General features: G+C 38.0%; 1 long non-coding RNA gene across 2 annotated transcripts; it reads right to left on the bottom strand.

Moving 5' to 3' along the window:
• Nucleotides 1–1,182: 1,182 nt before the first annotated feature.
• On the bottom strand, nucleotides 1,183–27,308 carry LOC136295314 (uncharacterized). Of its 2 annotated transcripts, none has more exons than XR_010722635.1 (4): nucleotides 27,179–27,308; nucleotides 25,781–25,919; nucleotides 2,400–2,527; nucleotides 1,183–2,033 (listed from the first exon to the last, which is right to left on the bottom strand). It is a non-coding gene; the product is annotated as an uncharacterized lncRNA (long non-coding RNA). The 2 variants fall into 2 exon arrangements; XR_010722636.1 differs by lacking the exon at nucleotides 27,179–27,308 and adding an exon at nucleotides 26,520–26,629.
• Between the last annotated feature and the right edge of the window lie 410 nt (nucleotides 27,309–27,718).

Genomic DNA, 27,718 nt, shown 5'->3' with positions numbered 1-27,718 from the left:
TCACTATTAAATGAAATAATAATAGCAACAGCAAAGCAAGAGCCCAGTACATGGTCAGAAACACCCTTAAAATGGAAGCAGCTGCTGCACATAAGAGGGTGGTTATTTAGGCTGGAGAAGGAAGAATAATGATCCCCTGCTCATGGGAAAAGGGCCTATGCTGCCCTTTGCAGGATGGCTCCATCATTGGCTAAAAGTCTGAAAATTTAACTCTAGTTTGAAAGGAAGAATTGCAGCAGCTGAAGCTCAAATAAATAATCAGTCTTCTCAAACAAAATCAGTTCTGCCCACAGAAAACATCAGAAAAGGCTGTGTTTGCCCAAAAGACGTGTCTGCCCACACAAGCAGGGTTTGAGACACACAGGAGTGCCAGGTTTGCTTCTTGGAAGTGGCGGTAACCTCTCCTGAACACATATAAAGCACTTTTCCAGTTAAGCCTGTATTTTATTAGAAATCTTCATTCCCATTCCTATGGAAGACCGATCGTATTTATAAGGTTGCAATTTAAGCAGTTTTGCCTCTCAAAGGAAGTTTTATGTCCAACATTAATTCTGCTGAATCCATTTCACTAAGAAAATGAGTGATACATCTGCCAACCCATCAGCAAAAGAATTACTTTTTTCATTCTTCTTCTTTAATATAATTTGTGGTAGTCAGTTATGGAGTTATGGGTCTTCAAATACTTCGTAAGTATTTTCAGCAGATTTTTTAAGGATATTTTTCATAGCATATCCTACACCAAGTATTCATAGGACACAAAATTACTTCATTTCCCAGCAACACAGGACATCAAGAATCACACCAAAGCTGCCCTTGTGAAAGCTTGTTTAGGAGAGAGATATGAGGATACAAACGTCTCATAATGTGATTCATATCATAATCAGCAAATAAGGAAAGGGCACTTCCAAAAAGCACGTATAGATAACAGCATGATGCAGATAAATGGCATTTGACTACTCTGAAGTCCGTGTTACCCTCCTACTTCACACACTGGTATCAACAAGAGGTTTTGGCAAACAAAGGGATTTTTTTGAAACCAAACCACCAACCTGATCTGTGATGAAGTTACAGTATTATTCCACCCACCTTGGGGGAACATCATAGAAGTAACAAACACATACGGTTGAAATAGAACCAAAATGCAAAACAAATCTATTATTTGTTATCCAGTATTTTATATGTTCCAAATCACTTTCCAAGTTCTGTAGCTACCCACTTTTTTCAAAGAGGAAAGTATTGTTTCTATTTTCACTTCTAAAGAAGGTATTTCAGCTTCCATTCATTGTATATGAATTATTCATTGCCAGGTAAAACATCAGGATCTGCTACATTTCCTTTCCCCAGAAGATACTTTAGTTTTAAGAAAATGAGACACTCTCACTGAAGAAGACGTAGAAGCACCAGTCTCTTTGCAGTATATTTTCAATCCACAGAAGACAAAAGAAAAATGATAATATTTTGACCTGCAGTGTGTACGAGATATTTTATATACACACACACACACATATATATATATTCTTACACAATATTAGCAGCAATATTTCAGTATGTAACTTATGTCCCAAGCAACATTCTTACCCAAGTACAAAGCAGTAAGGTATAAATATGGAGCAGAATAGATTTCAAGAGGAATAATATATTATTTTTCTCCTTTTAGCAAAAGGCCTAGAAACGTAGAAAATCACCAAAACTATTAAGAATTGATTTAATATTGCTGTAATTTAAAAACAAAGCTTCACAAATAGGTCCCATAAATTATAATACCAATCGGAGTATCGTCAGAAAAAAATAATTTGCTTTCCTTTCCTTTTTTTTCTTTTTTTCTGTCTTGTAAAATCATCAGCAATGTTAGATCTGGCAGCAGTTCTAAGCTTATTTGCTGGATTCATTTTTCTTCTTCTTTTCATTACATGAATTTCTCACATCCTCACTGAAATGCTCTGCTTCCCACGTCAGCCCTCTCATTCCACCACGGCCAATTTCCCATCCTCTGTCCTTCAACACGCTGCATTTGCTTGCACTTGACCATTAGCCTGCAAGCAATAGGGCTTTTTAGTGCCACTTTAGACATTAAACAATTACACAGGATGAACATTTATTTTATGCCCAGATATTACTTCCCTCAGAGAAATCCCTCTCGTAAGACCATCCCTATTAACAGTATTTGTCAGAGGCCAGTGCTCACTGACGAGGCTCTTTTAGATATTTCACAAGTGTAAGGCGCACTGTTTAATAGAAAATTTACAGATTTGAAGACAGACAACGTCACACCAGATTTCTAATCTAGTGGAATGGTACAAAGTATCTTGCATAAAGGTAGGTTATACTTGAAGATAGGGATATATGTCAGCCACAATATGAATCCCAATTGAATCCCAATTCCAGTGTGATTCCCATACCAGTCTCAGGAATAGGGTCTCTGACAGGATTCTGGGCAGCCCATACCACTGGGAAGGAGTCCATTGTTGAAACAGATTAAGCCTGTTGCTCTCCTCAGTTTTTATCCTCTGATGTTGATTTTAGAGGTCTGTTGGCAAATCAGAATATATTAGCTGCTCTTTCATATTTCGACAATCTTTAGTTTCTTGTGCAGAGGAATTGAAATCCTTTGTCCATCATTAACAAGCAGCATTCCTTACCCACATATTCCTGTGGTGTCACATTCCCAGGGGAGAAAGCACAAGGCAAGCCACAGTAATTTTATTTCTGAATGTTTGAATTATTTATATAGTTATCATTTCTAAAAGAAATATCTTGGTACATTCATTAAACACCAATAATGTATGTTAAATATATCAGATGAAAGACAGATTGAAATATATAGCAGAGCCCGTTCTTTAGCAAAGAAAATTAACACATTTCATTCAATTAGCATGCAGAAAACTTTAAACTCCTCTGGCATCCAGCTTTTTAACTAAGAGAACCAAGAACCAGCCGTTTGTTAAAAATGGTGAGAGTAAAAGACTAAGAAACTTAACAGGAAAAAAATAATTTTGAAAAAAAAAAAAAAAGTCTGTTTCTTTAAGAACTGCTTTACCTAAGAGCTATTAGCAAGAGTAAAATTATCCTGTCTCTCACTCCACACTTTCCACCCCCTTGTGAAGTTGGGGTTAGTACCCCAGAGCTAACGTGTGATTAATTAATTTCAGGGTCCGTGTAGCAAATCTGGAGAAAAAATCTAGGGCCCAGTGAAAACAAATCAAGTTCTGCAAATGGAAGAACAAGTAGTGTGGCAATATTTCCTTGAAATACTTATGTAGTTCTGTACTTCCAATGTAAACACAGCCACCACCAGCCTCAATAATGACTAGGTATAGTTTGCACTGAAAGGAGATTTATGGCAGACAACCTCACCAAGCCAGAGTGCACAGTCCTGAAAACCTTTGCATTTGCAGGTAAAGACAAGAATTAAACCTCACACTGCATAACTGAAAAGCCAAAGAAGAATTGTTTCTTCTTTTCAGTTGAACAATGAGAAGTAGGGCTTGGACTTCTAATTATAAATCAGCTGTCCTGTGTGCAAATGACACATCCTGCACTCAGCTGGCCTCAGGCAGCTCGGGCTGTCGCATTTTGACAGGAACTCTGTTCCATCAGGAGCATAAAGGTGTTTAACTCAGTGGGACAATACACAGCCAAGGTAGCAGAATTTGGTTTACAATGAGACCAAAATTTTGAAGATGACTTTATATTAGCTCCAGTTCACCACACTGCTCTCTGAAATATCACCCAAAAACACTGGGGAAGTGCATCCAAAGCATCACTTCCATTACTTGAAGTATGGCTTTCTAGAAGACAGGAAAGATTTATTAACTCCTTACCAAGGTCCTGTTATTTCACTTTGGTTCTGTAACTTTTTTAAATCAAGAGCAAACCTGTCTGAGACCTTCCTAATACTGTCAGAAGGACATAAAGATGATAATGTCCAAGCAGGAAAAAAACTAACAAAAATGTGGTCTTCTATACCACAGATATATTGAAACTACCCAATTTATTTCCAAGTTTTTCCAATTATCCTGGTCCAACATTTCTGTAATTCCATTAACTCAAGGTAATTTTTCTGTTTCTCTTATTATTTGCATTTATTAATTGTTAAAGAGGAAAGAGAAAGGAAAAGCAAACTTTATGCCTTATGGAAATAAGGCACTTGAATTCTTTGTTATACTTGTGATTTAGCAATGTCTTCAGTGCAAAAAATACAGAAAGCGTACATGAAAATGTATAAATTCTAATTCATACACTTGCATTCATGTGACCTCTTTTGTACTTCACAAGCATATATTTTGTGCCTCAGCTACATGTCCATTAGACTGAACTTTTTTTTATGTCTCTTGATTTACAGATAACGATCCAACAACCAAGCCTCCATTGTCATCTGTGGTTTTTTAGTACCAAATTCCAGAGGAAGAGAGATCTCTTTAGGACATCCCTGTTAGATGATTGCATTACTTGCAATTTCACGCTGGTTAAAAGCTATCTTGCAGGTAAAAGCCACTTGTTCTGCTGCCTGTTTTTCACTAATTTTTCAGACATTCAAAACATGCTGATTTCTTCACTCATTCAGATCACAGAGCATTAAGGTGATGATTTTCTACTCAATCTTCCTCCTCCAGCTGTGAGACACATTTCCCACAAATGCTCTCTAGTGTCAATTTGAAATTTGCTGTGTCAGTAACAATTCCTGCCAGTAATTTTCTGCTGCTAAATATTCAGAGAGTAAACAGCAAACAATGTCTACGAATGATCAATTTTTATTTTTTTTTTTAAATTAGCATCAGGAGGAATTCTTATGGTCCTCCCATAACAGGAAGAAATTAAAGTGTTATGGGTATGTGCCATTCCCTAGTCAACAATGAATAAATAATATTCTAAGATCATTTTGAGCACTGGGAAAAGTCAGTGAAGAGGGAAATGCGCAAAGAATAGACTTTTGTTGGGTTTCCAGACCCAAACCAACTTGGAACTTTTGCAAATCACAATATCTTTTATTGAATAATTCACATGTCTCCAGTACACATTCAAACAGGAGATTCAAAGGAAGTATTTCTCATGAGCGAGAAGAAAAAGTTCTAGGCAAAACAATTTTTCAAGTATAAAATAAGCTTGACAGGCTGAAGCATTGAGTGATTAGTTTATCTAAATTTAATCTTTACATTTTATTTACATCATATATTTTCAATAGTGTTAGTGATTTCTTTTTGCCCAGAATTAAATATTTCGATCCGTTTCGTTAAAGAGCCCATCAGTATTATCCTAAAAATATAAAACTAGCCTTTGATAGTTTAGTAGGCAATAAATCATTTAGTGACTCCATTTGCCAACCATATTTTACTCTCCCAAATTTAGGCGATCTCTCCCATGTTCCTTTAGTGGTTTTGAACCACCAAAATGAAAAGAGTGAAAGCAGAAAACAATTTCTGAAACATTTTTGGTAGTCAATCTAGGCTCTGTGAACAAATATCCACTTGACAAATTAGAGTTCCTCATTATCAGCTTCATTCTTTGCTGTTACCAAAGTGATCAAGATCTGAATTAGCATTATCAGCCTAATTATCTAGTAATAAAATAATGTCATACTAATGAGCATCATCCTGCTGTTAACCAGAACCTGCAACTCTGAGAAGCATTTCAGAAACTTAGGTTTCAGTTCAGTGCCTTGCAAAGAGCATTAAATAAGTTCACCACAAAAAGGAAATTAGTGTCAGGAAAAAAGGGTTTAAAAATTTAGATTTTAGTTGTACTTGACAGCTTGAAGAGGTAATGAGTTTCATACCTTTAGAGATTCTAATTTTAGAACAACGCATTTCAGTCCTGGCAGAATTAATGGATGGCTCATTCATTTGTCAGGATGAATTTTCCATTGTAATACTGCTCTATTGGAACAGCCCCACACAAAGACCAGCATGGACAGAGAACACCCAGCACTGCTTTTCAGCAGCAGAGGGTAAAGTACAGAACCAGACAAAATGGAGTTCCGTGGAGCAGCTCTGGGCCTTCTCCTAATTCCTAAACCTGCATGGCTATAAATCAAAACTTGTCAGGAGTTTGAACTTCTGATCAGGGGGTGCAGTTCAAACCCATGGCCACTGCAATCCCCTGCTCTTACAACACCCTGCCAAGGCAGGAAGCAAGTTGTTGTATCTCAGCTTGAGGTTTCCAAGGGACAATGCCATTACATTCTCAGGAATTATAGTTCATTCCTTAGTATAAAATAGTTTCCTTCCTTTCTTTAGGAATATTATACTATACCAGTACTTCTAAACAGAAACTTATCGTGGGTTTCCAAGAAAAAAAAGTAGAGAAGTAATTGATGGATTAGGTAATTTATACAACCACATCCCAGGATAGGACTTCAGCTTTTGTGTTTGTTAAAATGGATTTACTGTTTGTTGTATAAAGAGAGTAAAATTAATTTTGATCTCAGACCTCTTATTTTAAACCTTTTATGAAGTCCACCAAGGATACAGACAGAAAAATAAATACATACATCAAGAAGTATTACACCTAAACCTGAGTGTCTACCCCAGTGTATTCTAGTGCAACTCTCCTTGGGGTCTGTGACTTTGGTACAAAGGACTAATAGGGTTTCTTTTCTAGTAAGGTCACGCTGTACTTGCTAACACAATAACTGTGAAAAAATTACTGTAGAGCTAAGTAGTGAGGGAAAATTACTTGATTTTATAACATAAAAATTAACCTGTATCAAATACTACAAAACCATCTTCCTTACATGCTATGCATGGTGACATGTGCAACAATCTCTCATGTTGGTTTATCCAAGAAAACTGACATTCAAACAACGTATTTCCCTCTTGATTATACATTTTTAAGACATCATTCCTTAAGTAGGTATTAGATTTTAGAGAGTTAATTATAAGTGGAAATACAACAAATTCTATTTATAAACAAGTGATGATTTATAAACTACTGGGAGCTGAGATGCAAGAGTGAGAACAGCTCTTGCAATGATCCCTCTTCCCCTATACGTGAAGGATATAGACAGATTTGGTCTAGTAGAGTAGCCTAAAATATTGCACCCTCACAAGTGAGATTCCATAGAAGACTGCAAGTTTGGTTCAGAGCAAAACATCAACTTAAAACCTATTTCAATTGATTAAAAATCGTATGTCTGTCTGTCTAAATAACCTTCTACCACCATGTCTCTTTACATACTTCTGGCACTCCAGAAAACATCAGTTTACACTAACAAGGCTGGCTGTGCACCAGGAGAGACCAGCAGTGCTCACAGAGGAGCTGGTAAATGTTTGCAGAGGGGCAATGGACAACTACAGAAATAATTCTTTGCAGCTCCAGGTGCCAAAAGATAAAAACAAAAAAGAAGGTATAATTTAAAAGCCACCCATTCAAGTGTCTTGGGGGCATTAAACTCTTTTAGCCTTCTCAAAATTCTTAGAAATTACTCCTAGGTTTAATATTTTGGGAAATGCATTCCAGGTGTTTTGGAGATTCCAGCCCTCCCCAGCCCTCCTCCAAAATCTGTCTATCCATTTTTTTATGATTCTGAAGGCCATAAGGAGGTGTTCTTCCTCTGTGACTGAGTGTTTGAAACAAAGGAGAAAGACACACATAATACAGGAGAGCACCATAAATCACACTCCTCTGCATATCTTTGGAGCATTTAGGATTTGCAAAAGAGTATTGAGCAGCACCCAAATTTTTTTTGTGAATAGTTTCAGATGTAGTAGTAAACAAAACCTCTAATTTTTTATGAAACTTTTCTTTTTGTTGTGAGATTGACTTTATTAATTTGTAACCTTCAAAATGCTGAAGAGGAATACAAATAATAGTTTACTAATTAAGCCAGATCAACTTAAATTGAAACCAAATTTTGTTTCATTATTTATGTCTAGTAATGGAATGCATTGTTTAAGTTTACAATGTGTATGTGAGCTTAAAGACATAAGTATTGAATGATGTATACTCAGACCCACAGACTAAAGATTCCAGGGAGAACCAATTCATTTTCGTGATCACAGAACGTACAAGGGTTGAATTGCTCAGCAAAATAAGAGCACTCTTAAATAAGAACCTTTGCATTTTGGAGAGCATACTCCAGGGATCACGTGCCTGAGCACCACCCCACATTGATTGAGACAATCAGTTTGATCGAGCACTTAAACACCCGTTGGGAGCTTTAAAGTCCTGCCTCGTGTCCTCTCTGCAGCACAAGCACCTCTCTGGCAGATCAGCTCCCTGGCAGGAGAGGCCAGCTAAACACAGCTGGGCTGCTGCACACATTCACTGAATGCTTTCTCTTGGCTTTTTCCAAGTGAATTTCGATCTCCGAGTTTTACTAGAAAGCCCCAAGGTTGAAAAGAAAACCAAAAAAATGTTTAAAAGAAATCCTATCAATTATACTGACTTTCTTTGCATGTGTATATAATGCCACAGAGGTTTCTTGATTTGAGCACAAAACCCTCCAACCCAGACATGCTTTGAACTAAAGGAAACATGCTTTATTTTTCTGTTAACATTGATTTACAAAAAAAAATTCAATTAGTGGTGTATGTTTATATGTAGGAGAAACCAGGAAATGAGTTTGGTTTTGCATGTCCTCTTATTAAATATACATTCAGTTTACAGAAGTGGGAGGGCGAGAGGTGATTTCTGAGAAGTTTGAAAGAACTAAGAGAGAAAATTAATTTCAGCAGAGTTCTAAGACTGCAAGGAGCTTACCCAGGAGAATGAAATGATTGCAACGCTTCCCTCTCCTTATGGTCGTTTTAATTTGCCTTCCATGACCTTTCACAGTTAAAGTAGATTTTGTTGTTTTGTTTCCCATCTCACTCAAGTTCACACAAGTGAGTGAATTGCTGAGGACTGAGTCCTGTGTGCCAAAGCAGGACATGGCATCATCAGCAACTGCAGGGATGCCATCCCTGCAACACCCAGCTGAAAAATGCACTAAACTCACAAAACCATAAAACAGGACATCAGAAGGCAGCTCAGCAGGATCACACAGAAATCCAAGCAGTTCTTCTGCAGGATTCTAGCAATTTTTAGTGGGGGAAATAAAAAACTCACTGTCTGAAGCGTGCTTTGAATGAGAGAAGGATCCAAAGGTTTGAATTCAGAAGTGGCTGCCCTGCATTCCTGGCCTCCTAAGCTGAGCCTGGAACAGTTTGAAACCCTCCACCAAGAAGACAAATTTGCAGCTGACCTTTCATTCCCGAGACTGAAGATAAATGACAACAGGCTTGCAGACTTTGATGGTTTTGTCATCCAGAGCAACAGTTTCAAGCAAACATATCTGTGCAATGGTTCTAATGCAAATATTACCCAGTCCTCTCCAACTGAAGTGCCTATTGGCAATTCTCTGAGTATTTCTCCACAATCTTTTTATACACAGCCTAAGGACTCTGACAAACTCTCTCTTTCCCTTCAAAGGCTTGTTAAGTATGTGATGAATAAATCTGTCACTTCCAATTCTAAACGTACCTTCTGTTTTGATTGCTGCAGGATCTTGTATCCATGGCAACTTTTCAGCACTCAGAATCGATTAGAGAAGTGATCGGTTTATCTAAACAGCCGTGCTGACGGAGGCAAGTGGCTTTTTCTGAAATTGCAGCCCTGACAGGTACTGTAAGTTTCCTTGACCAGTTAGTTTTCCAACACGGCAAGTAATGAGTTCTCAAGGAACACACTGTGGTCAGCTGAATGCTCAGTTCATTTCTCCTCACTAAAACAGGGCTCTAATTGAATACCCTGTAAATCAGTATCTGCATTTCTGATTGATAGGTCCTGCTCTGTTCTTAAGCAGAGCACCAGGGTGTGTAGATCTCACTGGAGAAAAATGCAGTTCAGACCTTCAAATACTTTTTGTTTTATTTGCTCTGGAATTTAGGACAATTTTAGGACAAAAAAATAGACTTATTTATGGAAAGATTAAGCCATCAAAAGTTTTCAGTCAGGCACAGATGAATGTTTAAATTAATTACATAGCGTGGAAGCCAAATTTACCAAGAAAGTGTCAAAAGCACTGCTACAAATGGAGGAATGTGAGGCAGAGCAGCACGTACAAAGAACAAACCTCTTCTCAAAGTGTTTCAAGTTCTACAGAATGTCTTTATCCTGCACGTTTTTCAGTATGTAAAGAGCTCTTAATTCACCTATTACATGTGAAGCCTCTTGGGACCAAACATTAAAGACCTTAAGCTCACACTAGAATTTATAATGATTAATGTGGTAACACATCTTGTAAAGTCTACAAAGGCACACGTTCAAAAAATGAGGAAGTGCTTGAGGGGACGGAATCAATTCTTAAGGGCAATAAATGGGGATGAAGCAGCTTAGTGGGCTTTACAGGACAATATATTCAGACCTGAAAATGGCACCCTGAGAAACACTACAACTTCAAAGTAAAATATTATAAAGTACAGAGGAGGATTTCAACTGTAATTAAAACTATCTTGCTTTGAAGACAGAAGCTTAATCTGCCATTGATATTAATGATATCAATAGTGAGATGAACCAAGCAGGACGTGAGCCATTTTATTCACTCAGGGGTTCTATGCAGATTTTCTGGGCAAAAGCTCAGGATTCCAGGTGCAAGATCATTCACATTGCAGTGACTCCTGCCAGCTTCACCCAGGGAACAAATGAAACAAGTCTAAGCATGAAGTAGCTATAATAGGATGCCTGACACCAAACCATCTTCATTCAGATGCTCTGACAGCTGAACAAAAGGTTTGCAATGCATCTGATAATCTCTACCTATGCCATTCTCCTGTGCTCCCAAGCTTGGCAGTATTGACAATGCAGGTACAATGAATACTGAGAGATCACTTTGGAAAGTGGAAATAGTGTAAACATTATTTTTGATCTGAGGAATGTAGAAGATTTTGTTTCACCTACACTGAGAGCTCTTATGGGTGATGCCACTTACCGCACCTCTGCAACCATGTTATAAGCATCAGGCTATTAAGATTATGCTGACAGGGTGCTGAAAATATGAAGTTTTCTTCCTGTGTTGGGAAGGTTTTGAATCCTCTCCCTGAAATTCCAGGAGATGGGACAAAGAGAGGGTAGATCAAAAAAATTCAAAGAATGAATGGTGAAAGGTGAAGAATAAAGGCTGAAGAGGTCTGAGCATCCTTTTCCCTCCAGGTCTCCTGTGGGAGGAGAAGCAGCTCAGAGGAATCAGATTCTTTAGTTCTGTATTTTGGAGTAGGATATTCCCATATGAGTGTAATATGAGGTTACTTATTTATAATTATATTATTATGATGTTATTTAACTATGGCTGCAAGAGCTGACACTGAAGATATTTACAAGGAATTAAAGCACCTGAGTGACAATTAATTACCTTTCCCTCTGTCCCCCATTGCCCCACCTTCTTAACACCTTTTTTTCCTTTTATCACTGCTATAGTGTACTGGTCTTCTTATTAAAAGCCCATGTCAATAGTGGATGCAAGTTATTTTGTTTTCTTTGCTTATAATATGTGCCTGTAACTCAAACATCTCTTGCATGGTCAACAGGCAAAGAGAGATTTTCCCCCCAAAACAAAGGTCATACACTTGGCCATCAAAACCACAAACTGAAAACTGCAGTCTTGATTAAGCAGACATAGCTGCTGACCAAAAACAAACCTGGGAACCACAGAGAATTAGAAGTAAAACTGTCAAAATCATCCTGTTCATGGTGGAAGATACAGTAATATATAGATAGATATCTCCATCACTTTTTCCAAATTTCAAATATACACTTAGAATGAGGATCACAGGAGTTCCAAGCATCATCATCTTTTTTCTTCCCTTAAGAGACCTCCATTTGACTGTCTGAACTTGAAGCACTATTGACATCACTGACATAAGAGTAGGACTGTTATAATGGTTCAGCAAGGAATAGATTTATGGATTTTAGTTCAGTGTGCAAAAATTTATCCATATTTTAAAAATCAAAGACACTGACAAGGGAAGAAAAAAAAAAACAGTATCAGTGGTGTGATACTAAGCATATCAACAGTAAATCAAGACTTTGGAAAAATTAGAGGAAAAATATTGATGCCTATGAATCCCTCCCATTTAATTTAAGGTCTAATTTTGTGCCGATAATTAGAAACTAGTATTCAGATTGTTAAATTGCATTCTCCAATATTTCAGGTTATTTCCACACCTACTGAATTTAGCCAAGCAAGCATGAATCCATTTTTTAAACATTGCTGTAGAGAGAAACAACTTTCTTTGCCAGCAGAGGTTCATCAGCATGGACATACACCCTTTCCCAACCATGGCAATGGTCTCCTCTCTGCTTTGAGGTTTTTAGAGGCAGGTGAACTAAATCCACCTGATTTCAGTCACATTTGGCATTGGTATTCTAAGGATAGCTGCCCATGGCTCCCTCCAGTCAAAACACAGAGGAGATCTTCTGAGGCAGCAGGCCCTGGGAATTCACCAAGGCTTGCCTGAACTCTTAATCTCCCTGATGACTTGAGATTAAACTAAATTTTTCAGAATGTGCTTGTCATTCAGTCACTCTACCTGTATGACGTCACATTGGTGATGCATTGTACACCCTCAGAAGGGCAAGAGGACTGAAGTCCCACCCCTCTTTTTCCCAGATTTTATTGAACTTTACCTGTGAAATTTAAAAAAAAAAAAAAAATCAACAAACTCTTGTCCCTCAACCCCATAAAACCTTGAACACACATCAGCTGCACCTGAATTTTAAATAAAAATGTTCTAATAGCCCCATACGAAACTTTTCTCACCTTTGCTTTGATCTGACAAATTTAATATTATATTAAGTCTGGATACCAAACTTTTTCCTCATTACATGAGATATGAGAAAGAGAAGACCTAATTCTAATTTTATTTCCTATGTAGTTTTATTTATTTATTCTCCTCAACAAAACCTAAGGCTCCTTTGGGGGCCATTAAACCAGTCTTACACACACAGCTGTTCAGAGACTCAGATGTGCACCAGAGAGCTAAACTTTAAAGCTGACACACTCAGAGCTGGGGCTCCAAGATTACAAGAAACTGTGGAAACCTTTAACTACCAAAACCACAGAGTTCACATCATCCTTGGGTAAACAAGACAACCTGACACACTGCTGCACAGATGAGCAGGTAAAACAAATGTTGTCATCAACAACATCCTCCACTAAACCTCTTACTCTTGACAGATTTCCATTTTTCACAGGAACAAAAACCACTGGCCAAATTACTCAGGAAAAGGCCTACCCAGAATGAGGCATAATGTCCCCCTGGTACACATCAGCATTCTTCAATCAGTTTATTAAAGGAGGAGAAGACAACAGAGTTAAGATGTCATTTCCCTGAGTCTCCTCTTTGCCCCTGGGTAAGAAAACAGAACCAAGGCAGAGCCTGAACTCATTTCACTCAACCTACAACACAATGGTTAATCCAGAGAATCCAGTAACGTACAGAAATTATATTCAGTAATTTAAGATTACCCATACATGCCTGCAGCCCACCAAAAATGAGGGCAAGAGGCAGGATTTGTCTGTGCATATGTGTTTAAAAAAGGTTAAACCCACAAATTGATGCAGGCAGCACATGGGTGGCAGAGAGAGAAGTCGCGTTTTAAAACTGAGAACAAAAGCCATTCTACTAAATCCAAATGCTTTCCATATTCCAATGATGTTAAGAGGAAGAAAAATAATGAATGGCAGGAGGAAGCAAAAAGAAAGAAATGGGCAACAAGAATCATTGCGTTTATAGGGCAATAGAATCTATTACTTGAAGGTGGAAAAATGTTGCTTGGCCTAGCTTGTATTATTCCAAATTTAGGCTTCATAGCAAAAAAAAAAAAAAGTCTCCAACTGTTTAATAGCTGAGGTGTAAACCAGCTCATTAACAAAAAAAAAAAAAAAAGATCAAAGCCTTGGAGCAACATCATTTCCCACCCCTCTCCCTCTATGCTAGATTAATGAAATTCTGCCTCGAGCTGGCAAATGGACACCACAGCAAACTCGTGATGCAGTCAAACAATCTGGACATCTGACACACCACAAAGCCCTGGCAAAAGCTGTTGGCCTCAGCAAATGGAAGATTTTCATTAAATGAGAGACTTCACACATGGAAATTTGTTGCAGACTCACATAAACATTGTTCCTACTTGATGGCTTCAAACGAAACGTGTGGTTTCGTACTTAGAAAAATCAGTGTGGTTTAGTGCTTTGAAAAATCACATATATCTATATCTGCCTGGTTTGTGAGGTAGACACTAAAAACTAGAGGAACGGTATTGGGAAAGAAACCCCAACATATTAAAAGAAGGCACAGACCATTTTATGGGCTACTCAAAACCAAATCTGGCCAAGCAAGTTGGGACTGTGTTGGTATAACATGAACTGCAAATAATCATTTTTATTGAAAGTAATTGAAGAAGACAGTCCACACAATTATCTCAAGTAAATTTTGGGGCTGTTTTTCTGAGCTGAAAACTATGTTTTATGGACAGCTTCATATTCTTTTTTTTTTTTTTCCTCAGACAGAACAGAGTTAATTTTATAAGACACTTTGAACAAACAGTAAAATCCTAGGTGACCTTTTGGGAGAAAACGACCCTTTGAATTTTATTTAACAGAACATGTTAGAGCTGGATTTAAGACCATTGAGAGAACAGAAAAACACAGAACTTCTTACACTACTTTGCTGATAGAGGTGGCTTTTTCTCATTCCACCTCAAGGGTTTCTATCTCCTTTCCTCACTGGTCAATGGAAGCTCCTCCAGCCCCACAACACAATAAATTTGGGACATCCAGCCCTGGGCTCTGCCTGCTCAGCCCAGGGATCTATGCTGCAACAGCTGCTGCTGCTTCATCAAGAAGCCCAGGTACTACACTTGAATTTGAAAGGTTTTGGGGACAATTGATCTAACCCAACAAGATGTGCAAGAACATGTCTAGCTAGTTATGAGAACAGCCCTAATTACTTGGGACTTAATTGGGGTTAGTAGTGTCTATGGCCACTACATAAATGCAAGTGTTTCCCTATTTTTGCTGCTCACATTCCTGTGGCCACAAAGATTTTAATTATTTACACCCATTTGGTGGTAAATTGGACCCAGAAGCTACTCCTAGGGCAGACTGGAAGATTAAACCTCAGGACTCATTCTTTCCTCACTCATAGCAATACAAGGCAGAAAACAACAAAATTTACTGAGTAACAGCACAATATTAATATCTTCGATGCATATTACATAGATATTATATATCTATGTCTCTATATATATATCAATATTTTGCCATTTAAATTACCATTTTTCAGGGTTATTTCAATTTCTCCATCAGTTACCTAAATACATGTATATATTACTCTCACATCACAGATTTCTTAAAAGTAACAGCCAAAAGATAAAATAGATACTGTCATCCTTGAAAGGCCTCAACAGTCAGTAATGAAAGTCCAAAGAAGTAGTTAAGTTATAACACTTTAGTTATATAAAACAGTGATCTGTAAATTCCCTATAGTTTTACTGGGTAGTTAAAGACCTATAACCCTTTAAAAATTATAATCCATATATAAAGTTACTTACTATATTTTAGCCATTATACATTAATAATGTAACTGATTAACTATATAAATATTTTCATAACTCATTGGTCCGTAAAAAAATAATTAGCTATCAACTGCAGATGGGTAGCTTCTAACAAATCACATCTAAAGGAATATTAATAATAGTTCCCTAAAGGTAAAAAGGTAATCTATTGCCAAACTGACAAATTAAAAGAACAATAAATTAAGGTGGTCCAGTTGTTGCTATGAGCATACAAATGGAGCATATATTCTGCAGCAGAATTCTTTTTTTTTTATTTTTTATTTCAACAGCCAGGACACACATTGGAATTGCAGTTATTCATAGAGGAGAAAAAAAAAAAAAAAACAACTAAACAAAGCCTCCAAAATTATACTTGTAAACTACTCTTGCTTTACCTCTACAGGTAAATATATTCCTCTATTCATATTCATCTTTATCAGTGTAATATGGTATCTAATGTATCTTTTTCCCATAGAAGAAAAAAACCAACAAAGTAACCCAAAAAAAAAAATACAAGAAGTTTTCAACAGCTACAATTGTATAAGAATATACTCCCAAAGTTAATAGAGATATAAGCCATCGTTCCCAAAAAAATACATAGCTACTTATAGAAATGAAGAAAAAGATAACACTGAAAATATGATACCATGTGAAAAAATCTCCATCACATTAAGAATTTTCCACTGTGGAGCAACAGTCAAATAGAAAAAACAGGGCTATGGGCAGATGTTTTAAATCACTGCATTTAGCTACATAAAAGACCTCACATTCCACATCAGCTGGCACAGAATCACTCACTGGACAGCTGCTCATGTTCTGCTTTCTCTTAACGGTGAGCCACAAAGCTGAAATGAAAATCAAGATAGTTTTGGATGTGTGAGATGAATTCCCTCCTCCCCCATCAGCACACAAACGCTGGTCTCATACAGATACCAGCTGCACATGCTCTGCAGCCTCTGAACCAGGACAAGCATTTCCAAGGGATGGAGAATTTGCATCTTCCCCCCTCACAAGTGTGGCTGTAAGCTAAGCTGGGCACATTGTTCACACCAAGCAGCTTCCAGTCCACATCTCTTGTCACTGAGCCCCTGAAAATCCCAAGCGCTTCTGACATGGGCCTTGATAATAATAATGTGCCCCCTCACTGGACAGAGCCTTAAATCTCACTGATGTGTTTGCTATTACATGCTAGGACATCATCACATCAAAATCATAATTTTCCAGAATATTTTCAGCAAACCTAGTATGCCTAGACATTCTTTGAAATTTCTGCTGATACTGAAAAACTCACCTATTTTTAAGTTATTTCAAAAGTTTGTGAGCACATCCTCCAAATTCAACTAATTATGCCTCTGTTGCTTAATCCACATTAAGAGAAGAAAAAAAAACAAAGAAAAACCTGAAAACCCACACACGCATTCAAGACTTTAAAGTAATTAATTAGATAAATAGCTTCTTAATGTCTTCTCAAGGACCATTCCAGGTCTCAAGCCATAAAAGAAGTTTTATATAAAGAAATGGGAAATCATATAATCTGCAGGCACAGGTCCACACTGCACATACTCTACCATTTCAAGTGAAGAATTTCCTCTAATTATCTGTGTATGAATTGGGCTGATTGACACCTGGAACATCAGCTCTTAATCATATTCAAATTCATAAATATGCATCATATCACAGATTAGAGCATGCAGACACCAATGGTGCATGCTCTATTTATCAGTACCTTTATTTACATTAATGTGTAAAATTGCACCAACTTCATCTGTATTGGAACCAGACTCCCCACCCTCTAAAGCACCACTTTCCTTTTCTCCATTTTCTTCCAAGTGCAAAGCATAACGAGTTCCTTGTGGGAACTTAAGAAGACTTAAAATGTTTAAAAATAAAGACTTTGTAATTCATTAACAAGTAGGCTGCTGTGAATTTTGTCTTTGAGACTAATTCACACTCAAGGCAAAATCCTTCCCTTAGATCTACATGACTGATCTCAGATCAGATATTCTACTCCTTTTATAAATGAGCCCTTTTGGAGATTCACATATGTACCAAAGATAGTCAGAACACAGATCTGGCATCTGGTCCCAAAGGAAAGGGCTGAATCTCAGCATCCTATCTCAGCACGAAAGAGCTACTCCCACACAGCTCTGGTACATTTTCCATATGATTCACATTCTACATGAGAGGGAAACTAGTATCCCTGGAGAATTTTCCCCAAAGTACAAGAGTCAGCCTCAAAAAAAGACTGGAGAAAAAAGACTTAAAATGTAGGTCACTCCTCTGCAAATGGAGAGGTTTGAATTTTTGAGTGGAAATTTGGAGCCTCAGCACCACACCAGCCCAGATGATGTTTCAGGGTATTTCTTTTACCTTTCTCCATTTTATTGATCATTTTCCACTGAGCATATAACTTGATAAAAGATTCTCTGGAAGTGCTAGGTTGCACACATGCAATTTTACTTGGAAACTACTTCCTCTGCTCGGGTTGATATAACTGTAGTTGTCCACCAGAAACTCACCATCCCAATACTGCTGCTGAACACAAGAATGTATTTGAGAAAGAGTCTAAGGACAGTACTTCTGGAACACAAAACCACGTGTCATCTCTGTGTTTTTAGTGGAAAATAAAAAGAAGGCACCCAGACCTTACTGCTCCTCTTAATACACATGGCCTCATAGCCAGGAACAGACAGGGTCTGCTGGTCATCTATCCAGTGGTGGAGCTACTGCCAAAACTCTCATTGACTAGATGGTAGATGTTTGTGTTCTTGGTCAGAATTTATGATTTCTACTTTACAAACCATTCCCAACTTTATATTCACATACTTTATATTCATATACACATCAAATTCTTTTTCCAAGTAGGTAGCCTAAGGATACCTTAAATAGAACAAAAAATACCCTCTGCTCACCTTGTCAAAAGACACTTTCAGAACCATATCAATGGATGATACCTTTGTGTTTCTCAAGTTTTAAGGGATCCAGCATCCCTTGAGAAGAGTTGATAAACACACACTTTTTTTCTGAGGGTTTTGTTAGTTACTACTGGTCTTGAAGAGAAGCAAAATTAGGCCCTCATCTTACTACTTATATTGGAATATAATAATTAAAACTGGATAGAGGTAGAAGGGAAAATTTACCCTGTTGTTCAGAACCACAGAGGGGATGGCTGCCCTTCCACTTTCAAGCACAGTCAAAAAACTTTGTGCCTCTATTTTATTATGCTTCCATTAGCATAGCTTCTGGTATCTCCCAGCCATGCAGTTTGAAGACAAAGGTCTACTTAATTAAGTTTGTGAGAAATATCTTATAGATAGGGGGAAAAAACACATCAAAGGAAAGACAGAGGTGTTAGAAATTATGAAGAAACAGAAGGTAGACATCTTCATAAGAAAGAATCAAGGATATAAGGTAAAACATAAGGCAAGGAAAAAAAGATGAAACCTTTTCAGACTTCAAATATACTTCACAGAAATGCAACTTCTTTTCATCAGAAACACATCAATATCAAACACTTGGATACTTCTTGTGTGAAACTGGGATTTATATTGCACTTGACATAGAAATATTTTGATTTTGACTGAAATAGGGTTTGCTTAAGAAAATTTTCTGCAAATGTCTTCAAGAAAAACTTAGAACTGTTGTGACTTTCTTCTGAAGTGGCATTAAAATAAAATTTTAAATCACACAGTAGTGTGTTTATACAGAAATTTTGCATTAAACAATTTCTATCTCTCACAGAGTTTGATGGCAGCAAAAAAAAGTTCCCAGCTTCTAGTCCTATGACAAAAAAATAGCACTATTCATCTGCCATAATTCCATTATTGCATGTTATAGATGGCAGAAGGAGATGAATGGTGCTGGTTGTATGTCTATTACAAATTATGCTTTTAGATACATGGGCTCTTTTATTGACAAGTTTTTACCTGACACTGAAAACGGTCAAACGTGAAAAACTGTATTTGAAATAGAGTTTACTGACACCAAGTGAGTCACACATGCATCTTCATCAGGAGACCTTCTCCAGAATGATCATGTTTAATTAATGACTCTGCAGCTCTGATTCTTTGGGAGATAACAGTTATTAAAGTGAATGGATGTGCCTTCCTTATGTGTTTTAACCTCGGGAGAGAATGCTGCCAGTGAGGCTAAACAGATAAGCAGATCAGTGTATCACACTTAAAAAAGATGAATGAAACACTTAGGATTTAGCAAGGTATTTATCAGATAAATTCCACTAAGAATGTAGGGTTTGGATTGCTTTTATGGTCCATTTTCCTGATGGTATCTGGCAGGCTCTCCAGGTATAGCAGTGTGCATCAGGGAACGGTCTCACGGGCTATTATTTTAAATGGCTTGCTGTAAACAGCCTATTGCACATAAAAAACCATTCCACATAGAATTTGGTGGATAAGCACGATGGAGTCTCAGATGTTATTATTCTCACCAAAAGACAATAGTTGATTTTGCATTTCCTTCCTTTTTTGCTTCAGAGCTTTGAATGAATTTTGTTGCGAGACTGTCAAAGCACTTCAGTCTTGGCGTGTGAATGTAATTATACCATTCACAGGAAAGTCATGTAATGTTGATTACACTTGGGTTTACAACTCCAAACAAAACAAACACAAACATATCTAATATGTCTCTGTGCCTCTAGAAGCAGAATCTTCCAGGACAGGTGAGAACTGACGTGTATTATAGCAACAGGAGGCTCCAGTGAGAGAGGTACCACTATTCCTCAATAGCATGGGCTCAGTGTTGCCACTAATAACAAAAGCATTTGGGATATTTTTGTTTGTCTCTTTGGAATCTTACAGTCTAATACAAGGTCAACAAAGTGCTCCCAAAACAAATAAATAGAAATCTGAATAAAAAACCAAAACAAAAAACCCCACCCAAACAAACAAAATCCCAAAACAAACAAACAAACCCCCACAAAAAGCAAACAAAAAACCCACCACAACACTCCCCAAGTTCAATGACTAGGAGCTAGGAGAGTAAGACATGTTTTTCAAGGAATATATGGAACGGTGCTAGAACAATTACAATTATTCTATCTGACCTTGCATTTGGATCCTGCCAAAACAAACCACCTAAACAGAGAATATCCATTATCCTTCTCAGAATTACAATGCCTACCTCTTAAAAAGATGGAGCAAGCCTTCTTGAGCATGCAGTCCTCTTGTTTATGGTGGCCCAGAGGATTTTGTCAGAGGTCCCTTGCAAATTTCCTTGGTATATCAACATTTCATGTAAAATGGGAAGAGAATCAACAAGTCACACAGTACCAGACAAAGGGTACAAATGGGGAAAAAAGACAGGGATGTTCACACTTCGCATTTCTACAAACACAGCAAGTAGATGTAAAATGAAGAAATCCTTTCATTTACTGCCCAGTCTTCCATCTACAACTGTGAGAACATGGTGGCACCAATCAGAATTTTTCAGAGCAGAGGATGACCACCCAAGCACTGGCTACTGGAAAGAATTTTATTAATACAACACCTCTTAATGCACCTAAATCTTTATTGTTCTCTCCAGTGCTTTTATTATAAAGGAATTCACTTTTACTTCAAATGGCAGAAGCAAAGTGTTTAAGTTTTCCAAACCAGGAAATTGAGAGGAAAAGGGAATAGGCAACTAAGGTAGATCACCTCTTTTAAAGTATAATCCAGAACACATTAAAGACTTCCTTTAAACTGAACGGTTTTTGCATCAAGCCTCTGGAACTTTTTCAAACAATTGAGTAGATAATTGCATCTCCAGCCTAAGCACATTTAAATTTTAGATTTTTTACTTATGAAGTCCTTTCCTACTGCTTAAGTATTAGAGGAATTTGATGGGTAATTGGATGGGATAAAGGTCAAATGCCTTTCTCTTCCCTCAAAAATAAACCAAACCAAAACAAATAACAGATAAATTTTCAGCAGTTTTCTTCTTGTGCAGGGACAAAGGCTAAAAAGAAATTTTTATACTGTTCACCAAAGGACTCGCAGATGTTGGGACTCCCCTCTCTGATAGTCATGTCTTTGCCCACATCCTTTTAGTTTTTCTCTCAGTGCATTTTAAACTCCACCTTTCTCACAGCCACGGTTCTGTCTTGCTTTCATGTAGCATTTTTTTTCAGACTTATCAGCTTTTTTTGAACTGTCCACATTACTATCACCTCCAAAGACAGTATCCATAGATAGGAAATCAGATAAAAGATGATATTTTGGACAGAAAAGCCTCTCAGCGTTCAGGTTCTGCACCTACTCTGACTTTCCACTGGGCTCTGCACATGCAGAGTTTTGCTTTCAGAATGAGCTCCCCAGTACAGCAAACAGCTCCCAGTGGTGTCTGTATGAATTATGTTCAGTGACACCACCCCCCCCCCCCCCACTTTCCTCCAAAGAAACATACCCCTGCCAAAGCTGGGCTGCCAACATCCAAAGCTCTACTGATGAGAGCAGGCCAGAAGTAGCACAATGTCTTCCCCAGTTCAAGTGACAGGTACCTACTCTTGCGATTTAAAGAAATCTAAAACAATAATCTTTTTAAACTCTCCTCCCCATCAGCAGTGTTCTTGGTGGAGTGACTCTGAGGCAAGTGGGTTTTTTATGCTGAACGTGAGCAGATAATTGAAAAAGCTTTTTTTGGAACACGTGAAAAGTAGTACACAACAATACTGCAGAAGTTTGCTCAAGTAGTCAGAGCATTTGCATATTATGAATCAAATCATGAAATGAAAATGCTTTTCAATCTCTTAAAAGTCCTTCTCTAACAAAGAACCCCACAATAGTAATTTTTACAGCCCAAAATCTCAATGCTACAGGAAAGTCTTCCCTCTCCATCTCCACTTGCAGCCCCTGGCACTAAAGGCTGACCTCAGCTGTGGCAGGATTTCAGAGCAGTGAATATCCCCAGATCCAGGACCAGAGTGTGACGTGGTAACTCCCATTTACTGGAGGCTGAGCCAGTCACCTCCTGCAGCCCAGCAGAGCAGGAGACTCTGGATTCCCCCTCCTACCAACCCCTGCTATCGGAGCACCCCAGACCTTGCATAAGAGTTCTTTGCCTCAAGATAGGCATTATCTACCAGATCCTGAAGAGTGATTCAGGAAAAGAAAAATAGTGTGACACACAGATGTAAGAAGGTTACTGACCCTGTGGATAAGACTATTGCTGGGGAAATTCCTGGATTAGTTCTGCAGACACATCCTTACACAAAGGGTTTATTTCACATTTCTGTAGTTCAGCTGTTATTTTTTAATGGCGTTTGAGCTCCATGTATTACTACAAATTAATTTCTCATTATGCTCCATTAGAATTTGATCAGAAGTTGTTGATGTGAACACTAACAAAATTCTAATGTGAAGCTCAAGCAGATCCACTATGTTTATGTTTACTGATTGACATAAAAACTAAGTTTAAACATATATTATTTAGCACTCAACAACTTTGGCTTCACATAGATGCCCCACAGTGGAATTTTCACTCCCTGACACTGATAGAGGTTTGTAACTTGCTTTTTGATAAATCCATTGTTGTCCATTTGTTAACAGCCTGTACAAAGTTTTTGAAAAACTGACTTCCCCAGTGGCAGTCAGTGCCGAATGACTTCCATCTACAGTACATCCAAACAGAAGAAACTACTACACAATTGAGGTGTGATGACCAGATTTGATGCCCCTTGTCTCAAGCTTCAGAATCTGGTTTTGAGGGACCAAATCACCACAATCACAAATAGTCAAAGCTGTAGAAAAATACTTCTAAAACACCTCATTCTGTTTTTCATTCTATTATTTCCACACGCCTCCCAAGATGAAAAAGCATGCAAAGACCTACATTAGCACAAACATTCCTTTAATTTCTTACTAATTCCACTTGAAAAAGTGGCCATTATTGCTAAAGTTAATTCTGCAATTCCGATTATCTTCAATTTAAGACAAGGTAATTGTGCTTGAAGTAGTACTGCCATCCCATTACTAATATACTTCAGGTTTCTTTTGTCATTTGTACGAGAAAAGGTACCAATTAATCTACAAATAGAGCTCATTTTGTGTTTTAAAGGTAAAAGTACATGCAAGATTTATAGAGAAACATTTATCCTTACAGACAATATGAAGATTAATTCACATAGGACTAGTATTACAAGAATTTAACAAAAAAGCCCTCACCAGTGAGCAGAGAAGTATTCAACTCCAAAAAGAAGGGAAAAAATCATACATAACTAGTTAGTTAAAAGTAATTTCAGGAAATAGGGTCAAACAGAGAATTCTTATTTCCCCACTCTTACAGCTTTAAGAAACTATTGAGAGGAGTTTTAACTTGAAAAAAAAAATCTAGTGTTCTGGTTTTATGTGTAAGTCTCAGTTGTCTATACCTTTTTACGAAAACTGGTTTGATTTAGAAAAGAAGTTAAATATCTTTTTCAAATGAATCAAGATGATGTGCTCTGCTAGGAATTCACCAGCCCACAAAATAGAACTCATTTGAAAGACAAGGTCTGTACTCCATGAGTCATTAACACACTCAGTCATTCTGGATAGGATGCAACAGGAGAAAAACAAAACACATCAAAACCTCGTAAGAGCAGAGTGCACACACATCAGAAATGAGAGATGCAGAGGACTGAAAATGGCAAACTTACTTTTTTTCTGAATCCACATATTTTGGACTCACAATAGATTTAAACTATGAAGTGTCAGGCACACTTCGTCTGATAACACTGCAATCTTTTCATTTAAGTTTTATAACAATGTAGCACTCTCTTCTATTCAGAATCATTTTCTATTAAATATCCTCATCTCATACAAGCTCTCCTGTGCACTCAAGAATTGATGATCCCACATTATCAATCCCCCAAGCCACCCCCCACAGCCAGTGAATCCAAATACCCCACACGTGGACTTCATCTCACAGACTTAGAACATGCTTTCGAAAACTGTCAGGAAAAGGAAGAATGCTCCATTTTTTTTTCCTCAGCAGTTTCAAGCCATATAAAGTTGTACAAATGACATTCAGCATGATGCATAGATTTAAGAATTCTCTTAACATCTTAATGTACAGCAAGATATTTCAATATATTTATACTTAAAATAATCAGCGGAAAGGTTAAGGATGGGCACAAAAAGCTCATTTATTGTGACAATTTCCCAAGATTATAGAGCCCTTCTTATAACTCCCCTCTCAAAGAAACTGATGCTCAGAAAAGCAGGGTGGGTTTTCTGGTACACATTGTCATTTTACAGCAATTTGAAGTGTTGCTTTAGGATATTCCCCAGGGAAGAGGGAGAAGACAGTGACGCAAAGGCACAAATCGTAACTGAAATCCATGGCCCACTTTACAGCCCATTTCTAAAAAGATGCAACTTCATTGTAAAGCAAAATAAGAGCAATAAAAACAGCCAGTATTTCCAAAAAAAGCAGTGCCACTCCTTTGTCTTGGCAAATAGACAGATGGCACCCACGTTTTCAAAGGAAGTGCTGTATAAATAAGGATGGTTTAGTTACTCTTGATGGCCTAGGTTTAGAACTGGTGCCCTATAAAAAACACTTTCCTAGTACAGCAAAGATTTGCCATATAACAGCAGACTACTCGTCAAGAAGTGAAGTGTTTAATATAACATTCTCAACTGCTAAAAAGGGGGAAGATTTCTCTCTTCTACCTCCATGCCACCAGCAAAGGCACACGGAGCCCAGCCCCACCCCTCCCACATTCCAAGGAGTTTAAGTACTAAAACTTCAGAGACAGAAACTAAGCCATCAAGGTTCCACATCCACAATGGAAATGCCACTGGTAAAACAGGGAAACATCACAGCAACGCTGCAGCAGTGGAGCAGAAAGGCTTTGCTTGGCTCACACCTGCACCACGGACAGCAAGCACCTGCAGCTCACCCTCCTTTGAGGCAGAAATGCCTTTAGCAGCTGCAACTCGATCCCTGCTGACCAGCTTTGAGGTTTGGGGGATGCATTCCCAGGCAAGGTGTTTCTGTTTGCATTACAGCAGACCTGGGGAGCTACTGAGATTTCTTTATCAACTTGCCCTGTCTTCAAAACCCTCGGCAAGCTCCAAAGTCACATGGCAAAGCTCTTTTCTCATCCAGCTGAGTCTGGGTACACAGACAGTGCTCTCCTTTAAAAGGCACACCACTGGGTAACAACACCCCAGGAACAGGGTGGAGGGCAGGGAACAGAGTTTTATCCAGTAGTTAGGCAGCTACATTATTGTTGAGTTAATTGCATTATCTATTATTATTTACTCACATGTAGGACATTCAGCCATCAGATGTCCCTGCATTATGCTTGGTTGGGTGAAAAGCTGTGGTCTGTTTGCCCAAAGGAAGATGGAAGATACATTCATTTCCTTGTACATCTTCTGTTTGAAAGATTGTGTTTCAAGCACCTAGCAGTCAAGTGATTAATAGCCTATCAAAAATGTTGTTAGAACACTAAAATTAATTCATATCTCCTAAACAATTTGAGAACCACAGAATTCACATTTCACCGAATTTTTGATAACTGCCAGAAATGCAAGAAACAGCCTTGTTAAAAGACGAAGTTACCATCTCTAGAAGTATATTATATGTTTACAACATACCTAAAAATAGCCAGTGATAAGTGACCACGTTTCATCCTTTCCTTAGCACAGAGTCATTCATTTAAACCACAGAGATGTGTGCAGTTTGCATCTCTGGGCCACTGTGAAAACATTGTATTTTCATTATGTTATTACAATACCATCACCATCTATAGATGGTGGCCTTTCACATTATTAATAAAAATTACAATGATAAAAAAAATCACCATCCACAATAATAGTGGAGATTAACATAAAGCACCAGCTGATGGCTGAGACATTACCATTAACTGCCTATCAGATAAATTAAAGATTGAATTTCATTACAGTCTAATAAAGAAAGCTTTAACAATTCACTTTCATAGTTCACTTAACAAGAAAATGGAACAAATATTAACACCCCTTCTTTGTGAAACATATATTTACCTAGGTGCTTTTCAACAGGTCACTCAAACTACTTCTGATGGGAAGGAAGTGAAGCAACAAAACACCTCCTCAAATACTTTCTGTAGTGCTTTTATACCTTCTGCACATTCCCAGGCACTAACTAACTAATTACAACTCACTGATGCGGGCAATCACTCAAGCATGCACATGAAGACCAGAAACAGGTCTGGAGCTTAGGAGCATCTGGTTCTCAATTATGGGGCTGCTCTGTGAGAGCACAAGGCTCATCTGCCTGTTCCACACATGGCAGCAGAGCTTATTTATAGTTGCTACTCAGGAAGCTGTAATTTGTATTAAAATATGTAATGACTGAATTACTCTTCAGTGCTGCCTGTGCTTGAGAATAACAGAGTGTTCCCACCAATCTCCATACTGTATAAAGCTATAGCTAATACCAAGGATTTGTTCAAAAGGCAACCTAAATTGGAATGAAACCTGGCCTTTCTACAGCAGAGAGCAGCTGTCACAGTTTTGTCGGGCATATTTCACTAATACCACTAAGCAAAACTCTTGCTCGTTCATACCAGCCTACAGGTGGCTGCTGAGTAGTAACAGGCCACACATCATCAGGCAGTGGTCAAATGTAACACAGAAGCTCAGAGTCACGCCTGAAAGCAAATCTGAAAAAGGAAACCCACCTTCTCTCACTACTCGTTTGTCCTTTCCTCTCACGCCCAAGTCATCTGGAGTAAAGTGCTAATCAGAGCTCTGCTCACTCTTTAACTTGAGCACGTCAGATTCCTCCTAGCCTGTTCCCCTCCAGCTACCCCTTCCCTCCGCCCTGCTGCGCATCTCCAACACCTGGCAGGCAATTGCTGGCTCACGTAATTAGTTTGTAATCTCCACCAGTTACATTATCACCTGCCCTGCCTACAAATCCACGGCCCTCCCACTCCCTCCAATTAGCAAGTTCTTACTTAATCCTTTCTAGCGTGGAGTTGGGAAACGTAATTTCTACATAGAAATTAACACCTTCCTGAAACAGTTTTCAGTTTGTTACAGCCAGGTTGTGTTTCCAAATGAAAGAACTCAAATCCACAGGAATTCTCCGAGCCTGAGATGGAGTGCTGCACTCTCCTCAGCAGCCAAGTGACTCTCGCACTTTAGGCAGGAATGCACCCTCTCACACACGTGCATCACAATGCCTAGGCCGTAATAATCCCATTGTCAAAGGTTAT

This window comes from Chamaea fasciata, unplaced genomic scaffold (genome assembly GCF_029207755.1).
Source record: "Chamaea fasciata isolate MVZ Bird 193981 ecotype frontalis unplaced genomic scaffold, bChaFas1.0.hap1 SCAF_11, whole genome shotgun sequence".
In the NCBI taxonomy this organism is placed as follows: domain Eukaryota; kingdom Metazoa; phylum Chordata; class Aves; order Passeriformes; family Sylviidae; genus Chamaea; species Chamaea fasciata.
Note: the sequence above shows the minus strand (reverse complement) of the source record. Positions and strands in the feature narration are given on the sequence as shown.